The sequence below is a fragment of the Ceratotherium simum genome, chromosome 7 (assembly GCF_057802395.1).
Source record: "Ceratotherium simum simum isolate JZ-2026a chromosome 7, ASM5780239v1, whole genome shotgun sequence".
NCBI classification, from domain to species: Eukaryota; Metazoa; Chordata; class Mammalia; order Perissodactyla; family Rhinocerotidae; genus Ceratotherium; species Ceratotherium simum.
In genome coordinates, this window is record NC_141906.1 from 13,140,664 (window position 1) to 13,150,996 (window position 10,333).

Below are 10,333 nucleotides of genomic sequence, written 5' to 3' on the forward strand. Positions count from 1 at the left end.
TACTACTGAAGGAAGATTTCTCTCGCCACCCAGCAATAGCACAGCCGATGAAAAAGGCCAGAGCTCAGCCAACGAGAAGCCATCGCCACCGTAAACTGTTATTTTCCTCCAATGGATTTTTGTTTAGAAAAGCCCCTCCCCACTCCTTCTTTTGCTCTATAAAAGCATGCCCCTTCCTTTGTTCTCCGAATAGCATGCTCATCTCAAATTGCAATTCTTTTGACAATTCCCAAATAAACTCGTTTTGAGAGTAAAATAACTGGAGAATTTGCTTTTTAAGTTGACAATGGATTCATGCATTGTTAAGGCAAATGTCAATTTGTCGGAAACTTCCTACTAACATTGAAGAGAAGCTGCATAACTTTCAGGAATTTGAGGATAAAACAAAGCTGAGTTTAGTCAATAGAAAATGCTGACAAAATCCTGATGTTCTTCTACGTGCCTCAAAATGATACACTAATGCTAAAGATGCTAAAGAGACTGATATCCTGAAATGGGTTAGGAAATAGCACATCACTGTAACACTATCATAAACACCTGTGCCAAAAGTTGCTGCCATATTAAATTTTAAACTACAAAATAATTTCCTAAAAATGTAATTGTATGCCATAAAAGGAAGCAGGGGGTGACAGGAAATGGATAATGACTGAGCTAACTAAATCTGGTTTGAATGTCCAAGAGCCCTTCATAACCTGCCAAGTGTATCCATTTAGTTCTTGATGCATTCTGAAGCCATGTATCTGAATATTTAAAGAATACCTTGCCTGAAAAGTAACATGACGATGTTATTCCTGATGCCATGTCTAGACAACTGCAACTCCTCAGTGTTTCAGTCAACAAACCACTGAAGGAGGGGTTGAGAAAAAAGATGAATCTGAAAACTTTCCGTTGTCATCTTTTGAAAAGTGCTACGATCAAAGCTTGCAAAATGACTGTCAGAGGCTTGGAAGAAAATTCCAGGCAAAGGGGCTTGAAGAAATTCCCAGAAGAAAATCACCCACTTTCCATAGTAGAGAACAATGTTGTGTGGAAAAACACAGACATTGACAATTCTGAATCAAGAAAGTGTTTCCAACGAATCAGACTATGAATGTGGAAAAGTCTTAGGAATACCTTAACCAATTTATTTCACTTGTAATTTCTTTATGTATGCATAAAAGCAATGTGAGAAAAATCTATGTCTAAATGAATCTAAAAAAGGATTTTCAGTAAACATAAAGTGAAATTGTAAGTGGTAAAGCTCAATGTCATGGTTTAATTGGCAGTATTTTTTCTATATGGCATATAATGATGTGTCTTAATATCACTGGAGTCTTAGAGTCAACGAAATATCGTATGTTGAATTTTAAACCTACCATCTTCTTTTAAGCTATTTATCCTGCCTTTTTAATATTTACTTCCTCTCCTTCCTTGCCTTTGTTTTTCTTTTTGTTTTTGATTGATGGAGAATTTCTTAAACATACTTTTCCCCCTCTACTAGTTTTTAATCTTTTAGTGTTTATTCTAGAAATAATTAGGACAATTAACTTACTGAAGTCTAAAGTTAATTAAAATTTACTCCTTAATAAGGCCTCAATAAATGTGAACTGTAATAACAAAAGAATTAGAAAATGTTCTAGTATATTAGGTAGAAAAGTAATGACAAAAATCTCTTTAAATACTAACATAACATCACATGTGTCAGAGATGGGTTTACAGATTTTCATAAACCCAATAATGTCCACACAAAAGGAGAGATGAGGGATAAGGAGAGGCAATGGGAAGAAGAGGACACAAACCTACTTTTCTTCCATTATTGGGTCAGTAAGAATGGCCTTCTCCTTTCTTTTATCACCCTCTTCTTCCATAAGAACAGAGACCTAAAGAGGAGACACTGGGCTAAGCTCGGCTGAAACAGCAGACTGATCCAAATCAGGATAGGCTGATAATTGACTCTCAAGTAGGATGAGCAGCAGGTTCAAATCAGGCAGTGATCTCAAGACAGACATGGTCCCTACCCTCATAGGGTTTTCAATCTAGTGTGGAAGGCAACCTATTAAATAAACAATTGCAATTTGAAAAAAAGCTGTTTACAAAACAATGCATAGCATGATCCTTTTTCCATTAATTAAAAAAATGTTAAAGGCATTAAAATGGTACTCAGCAAATAAACATTTTCAGTCAGGTGACTTACAAAGCTAAATGTCTCTTAAAAACAAAACTAGGCCTTTTTTATACTCATAAGGCTCCTGATTATTTTGTTTATTTGGGGTCAATGGTTCTAGATTGGAAAAAAAGGAAATCAAAGGACTAGTAGCAAAAGAATTTTGTACTTTGTGCCTAAGTGATACAAGGAAAAATTTTAAACCTTCCAAAAACACAAATACACTTTGTAGAAATAAAATCTTCATTTGCTCCTTATCTTCCTTCTAATATCCATAAAAGATTGAATTTTTAGATTCTTCCCCCCTCCAATTTCTATTCCCTGAATTTCAGTTTCCTTTTATCAAAACTTGATTTCAATTCACTTTCTTTACAGATACAGTAGCAAATGAACCATTTCACATGACAAGTATAGGATATATTTATGTAATATTTACAAAGAAAAGTCTGGAAGGAAATAAAATATTGGTATACCAAAGTAAGGTAAGCAAAGCCTAGCAATTAAGTAAGAGGAAATTTCAAGACAGGTAACGGTTAAGTGGTTTACAAAAAAAAAAAAAACTTCTAACTAACAAGGAAGGTAAAAGTGTGCCTCATGTGATGATACTGAACTTAAAGGTAACTTGAGGTGGATTATACTTTTCAACATAAATTTACTTGTTGATGATTTATTATGTGATACTCTTGGGACAACTTATCTCTGTCTTTTTAGTGCCTTGCATACAGCAAGTGGCTAAATAAATGTTAGCTCTTTGTTAACGCAGCCATAAATTGCACAACAAACATCTATTGAGCATTTATGAGTAATTCAAAAACATAACCAAAACAAATACCCAATCAAGACAGAAAGGCTTTTATAATGAATCATAGGATAAAAGTAAAAAAGGAAACACAATTTATTACATGAAACTTATTTTCTTCTGTAGACAATGGTCAGACTTAAAGCTCTGCCATGGCAAATTACTGAAGTTTCTATTAGTGGTTATCACAGCCAAAAGATCTCAGAGATGAAAGAGAAAAAGATCCATACTGTGGCAGAGACTTCTATTTTTTTTTTTTGTGAGGAAGATCAGCCCTGAGCTAACATCCATGCCAACCCTCCTCTTTTTGCTGAGGAAGACCAGCTCTGAGCTAACATCTATTGCCAATCCTCCTCCTTTTTTTCCCCAAAGCCCCAGTAGATAGTTGTATGTCATAGCTGCACATCCCTCTAGTTGCTGTGGGACGCCGCCTCAGCACGGCCGGACAAGCAGTGCATCAGTGCGTGCCCGGGATCCAAACCGGGGCTGCCAGTAGCAGAGCGTGCGCACTTAACCGCTAAGCCACAGGGCCGGCCCCCAGAGACTTCTATTGGCCTGCCAATATCCAAATCTTCCCTTCCTCCTCAGTAACAAAAGCCCAATTTTATTCAGAGCAGTCATGCATCCAGCTATATTTCCCTGCTTCCCTGGTAGCCTGAGCTGTGGTTCAGGAAGTCTCCTTAAAGGGAGAAGATGCATCCTTCTTTGTCTTTGCCTTGCTGCCTGGAACTTGGCTGTGATGGTTAGAGCTCTGGCAGCTATCTTGGACTATAAGCACCAGGGCCCCACCTTAGGGATAGAAGAGCAAAGAACTGGAAAAAGCTTAGGTCCCTGATGACTTTATGAAGATACTATACGTACCCCCAGATTGCCTACTTCAAGAATTATTTTACATGAGCAAATAAATATTGTGTGTTTAAGCCACCATTAAGTCTGTTTTTATTTTTTGCTTTCTTAACTGATCACTTACCTTCAGACAGGTAAAGAATTTTTATCTCCTTTTTACAGATGAAAGAACTGAGATCCAGAGAGATAAGATGACTTGCAGAACATCAAATTAGCAAAGAGGTGGGTCTTGGCTCCTACCTCAATGCTTTTTCACTAAAAACCGACTCTTGACAGGTTCTAAATGTAAAAAAAAAACGAAATAAAAACACATTAAATATAAACATAAATTTAGCATTATTACAGTGGTAAGGGCACAGGATAGTGTATGCATTTGTCACATCCCGTGAAAAGAAAAAATACCAAATTTTTCTGATATGGAAGGAGACTAAATAATATCATATTCCAGTGGCGAGGGGAGAGAGATATTCAAATAAACAGAATCAAAGACCAGAATAAACGCAGATATTGATGTAGTGTGCCTAGGTTTTACCATATGGCTCCCCTTTTAAATAACTAAGGAGAATTCAGACTAAAACCTTATTTTCCTCAGCAATGAGACTTCGAGATACAGGCTAAGTTTTCCCACTAAATCACTCACTGGAATCTTTCTTTTACCCTTACCATCACTTTTAAAAATTAACCTTGGCCTCAGTCTCAGTCACACAGATCAGTAATAAAGCAAAACATCTCGAATTCTTTTTTGAAACTCCACTACCTACCCATAAGGTACAAGACCATTAGCTCACGTGCAAACTCACTGGTGAACATAATCAATTATTTCTGAGCAGTCTGTAAAGAAAATAAGCAAATAAAATATCTTCAAATTTTAAGAATGCAGATATTTCTTTCTTTTTATGGTATATTTACCATAAAATCATCTAAACAGGAGAGTGATCACACGCATGTTATATGTCGGAAAGGCATATGACTTTTCTTAACACAGCATGGCCAAAAATAAACAAACAGCAGATTGAACTCTAACCACTCCCATTTACTGGCAAGCTACTTGCCTCTCTGAGTCTCAATTTTCCTACCTATAAAATTAACTAATACTTCTTCATAAGGTTTTGACTGGATGAAAATAACAATGAATGTCATGTAACTAGCACAGTGCATGGCAATAGTAAATGCTCGATAAATGTTAATGCCCTTTCTGTCTTGAAAATGAAATAGCTATATATTGAAACAATGAAAATCTGTTCTGCAGACACCCAAAGTTATAAAACTTAAAAAGCAGCAAACCAGTTTGACATACAATCTTTAAATGTCATTTTTTGAAGAGCCACATTAGAGTTCTCCATAGAGCATTTACGACAGCCAAAGTCTTGATGCAGCTGCAGACCAATGAAAAGAATACATCCAACAAGAGGAACACAATCTTTTCCTCCCTGGCATTAAAACAGAACTTTTGCAAGAGACCCAGGTTGCTTTCTCTAAGGCACTGCCCTGAACCAGGAAACTTGGGCTGCTGCTTCTTACTGTCCAAGTCATAATTCTAACTGCGAAAAGGAGTGGGGTGGAGGACAATAAATGGCTTCTGAGTATCTCGATGGCAGCAATGACAAGGGCAACCAGTAACCTGGTGCTCATCTCCATTTTTTCCTTTGAAAATGAGAGTCAATGGGAAAGTGACGTTTAAAACAAAACATCAGACACATGACCTGCTGAGCTGGACTCCAACCCTTCCCTGTATCAAGACATCAGTATAGATCTTAGTGTCTCTGATGCTCAGATCTGTAGAAAAGGACACCAATCAAGGAAACCATGATATCACCTTTTTCTTCCCATTGTAACAATCGGTTACAGTATCCTCAATAATAGACTTATGAAAAGCAGATACTGTTGCTCATTTGTATCACTCAATAAACAAATTTATTAAAATTACAATGTCTTCATTATTTACACATACTGCCAAAAATAAATGCATGCAACTGCCATCTCAATTTCCATTAGGTTGCTTTAACATTTTTAAATCAGAGAATTCTGGGACCAGAAATGATCTTAGAGGTGGCTTGGTTCACACCCTATTTTCATAAAATGTTATAAAGCACAGGCTAGTTAACTAACTTGGCCAAGATCATTTGGCAGAGCCAGAACTGGAATCTGGCCATCAAATTCTAATTAAGTATATTTTTCACTATATCATGTTTTTTTCATTAATTTTAGATTGAAATTATTAATTGATTGATATTTTTCCTTGAATAAATTATTTGAAATTCTGAGGAGCCTGTGTTTTAAAGTCTATAAACAAATTGCATGTATTAAACATAAATATAACAAATTTCCCCTTTCTAGATCTTCAGTTATTTAGAAAAAGTTAATCATCTATCACGCCAAATATAGTCAACTCAATTACTCACAATACTTAAAAGATTATCTACTTTAAGGATTATTTTCCATATATTTTAAAATCCTACACTTGATTTCTCCAGCTACCCAATACTTAAAATATTTTGCACATTTCAGTCATCGAAAGGGTCCTTAGAAAGTGGAAAGCAATTTAAATATTATTCTAAATAACACAAAATTAGTTACGTATGTCTATAGAGATACACAACATATCCCAAAACAAAAAGAAACTGGTGTTGATCATGCTACTGATACTCTATATTAGTGACCAGAATCAATAACCAGTGTTTTGAAAGGTACCCTCATTGCCTTAATTGTGCATTTCATTTTAACTCGTATTTACAGAGCACGAACCAACTTGGCAAAAAGCATGCTGAAAGCATATATACGAAATGTGTGAGATGAACAGTAAGTACCTCGGGAGATCAGAGAAAGGTAAACACAACACAGACTCGGCCCTTACAAGATGGGTAAAATTAGCATAGAGGAAGAGAACAGCATAGGTAACTACAAGGAGACAAATGAATTTTTCACTCATACTAGAAAGTTGGACCAGATTGCGGAGAATTTAAAGACCAAGGTGAGAAATAGAAGTTTCCATGTTCACCCTAAAAACAAGAGTGATATTATTTGAGATTTCTAATTCTAAATTTCCATATATTTTTTAAAAATTTTCAACCCTACCAACTGAGGAACATTTGTTGAAACATGTTTGTTTGACATTTGTTGAACTTGTTGTTCAAGTTTTATAAGATAAGAACTCACACTCAGCTTAAATCAGGATAAATTTTGAGGCAATTTCTATGAGGGACAAGATGCAAGAATCTAGATATTGCCTGACTCTAATTATTCAACAGAATTCACCAGGGAAGGCCTTAGGAAACAATTTAAATAGGTCGTAAAAGAAGCTATAGATTATCGGATCCAAATCTATTTTACCACTAGCCATACTTTTAACCAATTCCCTAAAGCAACTGGCTCATCAGCTCTTTCAATTCTTATAGAGAGAGTCCACAATCTCCTTCAAACAAAATTGACTATCAAAAATATTTGCATTTAACCTCCTTCCCCCCCCCAACTTTTTTTAACGTAGATAATATATCATTTGGTGTTCATATTCATCCATGGTTTAATAGTCTTACTAAAAGGCTTAGCTGGCAGCACTTACTTATTCAATTGCGTAAATGTACATCACCCAGTTTAGGAGTTTAGTGGACACTTTGAGAACTTCAAGAGATTCTGTCTCCCAGAAACAAGAATAATGGTTCAATGGTTCATGTTCGTATTTTCTCGCTCTCTGTCTCTCTCTCAATATTATAAAATAACTGCCATCCAAGACCATTGCCAGCACCAACCACAACAATAACCACATTTGCTCACTGAGTTACTACTCAGCAGGTGCAACAAGGAAGTACCATCTTTCTCATACTCTGAAACTGAAAGAGCTCATCTCACAACTAATGATTTGTCCCTTAAGGGAAAACAATACCACAACTGGCATGAACTTTCTCCTCTCCTAAGTGTCAGGGGTTGCCGGTCACAGAACCGGCAGAAGAGTAGGATTCACGGGCCTAGCTTTGCTCGGCGGCGCATGGTGGTGAGCATCAGCCCGGAATTGATGGGTATACCGTCCACACCAGTGGACACCTGCCTCGCCCAGTGACCTGCCAAGGCCAGCGGGGAGCCCCGCCGGGGTCTCGGTCCTGCACCCACCCCCACCTGCTCCCTGCCAAGAGCCTGCCACCCTCACCGACCTCAAAGAAAGCTTGGAAGCCCTGCAGCGAGTGGAGCGGGGGAAGGGACCCCACGCCTCAGGCTCCAGCTGGAAGCCCCCCAACCCCGACCCGTGTCCGCCCACTGTGCGGACCCCACCATCCTCATTGCCCGGGCAGGGCAAGCGAAGCCTTGAACCTTATCTCAGGACCCGCTCCAGCCTCCCCCCGTGGTGACCTGCGCCCACCTCGAGGCCACCAGCCTTACCTAGCCGGGTCTCGGCACGCGAGGCTCCGCCTGCAGAGCGCAGGCAGCGCGCAGCCCTCTCCCCCAGCCCCCGCCCGCGGCTTTGCTCTATTCCTCCGCCGACCGCGCGCTCCCGCCCCCTGGCTGCCATGGCGACAGAACCCGCCCCCCGGCCTCCGCTGTTGGTCAGACTGGGATCGCGGACGGCGCCGATTGGCGGGGGCGGAGGCGAGGCTGCGCGGGCTGGCGGGGAGGCTGTAGGAGCCTGGGGGAGGCTGAGCCAAGAGGGACGTGGCGCTCTGTGACGCGGGCGGGGAAGCCGCGCCCCTTCCTTCTCCAGCGTTCGGGGAGAAGCTGGTGCGGCGAGATTTGGGCGGGTGAGGTGCTGTCCCGGGACCGGGACAAAACCCAGGGATCGCCTCGCCATTGGCTGCTGGCCCGCGCCGGCAGGGCCCAGCTGGGTCAGAGACGAGCTGTCAGGCCCGTTTTCGCCCGTTTCTAACACCCCGGCCTCCTCCACGGCGGGAATCTTACTCGCATTTGTAGCCTCACCCGCCCCCGTCACGCTGGGCTCTCAGCCACTGTGGCTCGATTGCTTTTTACTCCACCTTCTCTCCCACCCGTCTGCGGACATGTCTCTTTTCTCTACACCCTACCCCCCATAGAACGGAGACATCTACTCCACACCCTCATTTTAAAGATGGGGAAACTGAGGCTCGAAGATATACGTGGCTCGAGGGTTAGAGAAGCTTTTGGAGCCTCGAGGCTGGTTTTAAAGCTTGAGTCTGCCCGGTAATAGCACCTCTCTGGGCCTTTAGTTTTCTCCCTTGTAAAAAATCATATCATCTACCTCGGAGGTGTTAGTGAAGATCAGATAATATGCCAGAAAACCAGTACAGAACCTGCTGCGTATATGTTAGTACTGGTAGCTTCCTTTTATCAGGAAGTAATAGAGCCTTGTAGCTAAGTGCACCAATCTAGTCAGACCGCCTATGTTGCAAAACCGGACTCTACTTATCTCAAACCAACTCTACGACTCGGGGCAAGTTACTTAAGAACCCTGTGCCTCAGTTTCCTTGTCTGTAAAATGGGATAATAATAGTTCCCTCCTTACAGCATACCATGTCAATAGAAAAGTGACTGGCACATAGTAAGGGCTTAGTAAATGTTAGCCATTCTCGCATTAGTGGCCCCGCTAAGACTATAATTCAAATCTCTGGATTCCAAGACCTGCAATCTTTACTCTCATACACCTCTCCTCTACATACTTAGAATAGTGCCTCGAGGTTAAGCTCCTTTTTAAGGTTCAGAAGGAAACACTTGTCCATTTTCTCTAAATGAAAATCTCAAACTATCTCCCTTATCATCATGAAAGTCCTAGAATGTTGTGACTCTACCTCCACTGAAGGTTTAATAGCAGAGGCAAATGTAAGGAAAATGATCATATTCAGTTCTTTTTGTGTGTGTGTGAGGAGATCAGCCCTGTGCTAACATCTGCCAACCCCCCTCCTTTTATGCTGAAGAAGACTGGCCCTGGGCTAACATCTGTGCCCATCTTCCTCTACTTTATATGGGACGCCGCCACAGCATGGCTTGCCAAGCAGTGCATAGGTGTGCGCCCGGGATCCAAACCAGCGAACCCTAGGCTGCCCCAGCAGAGCGCGCGCACTTAACTACTTGCGCCACAGGGCTGGCCCATCATATTCAGTTCTAATGGGTAGATTGAAGAGTAAAAGCACTAGAGAAAGAAAGGATATTCAAGAGGTTATGGTGTAGGAGCTCCATTTGAAAAACATGAGAAATATTACTTGGGTATTGATTGTGTATCCTTAGTAGCCAATGTTAGCGTCAGATCAGGAAAAAGTACCACAGCCCAATGCTGTGGAAAACACTAAACTGTAAACACATTGAAGGCAGGACCTATCTTCCACATTTTTATTACCCATTGTCTACCACAGGGTCAAATACACAGTGCCTGAACCAGGCACTAAAATTTGGCATAGACTCTTTAAGGGGAGGCCTTGAAAGATCTGTAATAATCTGTCTATATTACTTATAGTAATCCAATGGAGATGAAGAATGGAAAATGAGAAGATTGGATTAGTCCAACAATACAATGAAAGGAAAAGGATAATGAACACTAGCTTGGTGCCTGAGATGCCAGCGTTATTCTCAGCAATATTCTGGAGTGAAGG

The 10,333-nt window shown here is 40.4% G+C and overlaps 1 protein-coding gene across 4 annotated transcripts in view; it reads right to left on the minus strand.

The window, feature by feature from the left end:
* The window catches only part of NUCB2 (nucleobindin 2), a 38,881-nt gene extending 30,634 nt beyond the window's left edge, over positions 1 to 8,247 (minus strand). For 3 of the 4 annotated variants that reach the window (XM_087433148.1, XM_004418477.3, XM_087433147.1), the window contains exons 1-2: positions 8,160 to 8,247; positions 3,913 to 4,067 (exon numbers count right to left, since the gene is read on the minus strand). The gene's annotated coding sequence lies outside the window, so the exon portion shown is untranslated. Of the gene's footprint in view, positions 1 to 1,782; positions 1,860 to 3,912; positions 4,068 to 8,159 lie in introns of all 4 variants that reach the window. The other variant, XM_087433145.1, reaches the window with a different exon arrangement.
* Between the last annotated feature and the right edge of the window lie 2,086 nt (positions 8,248 to 10,333).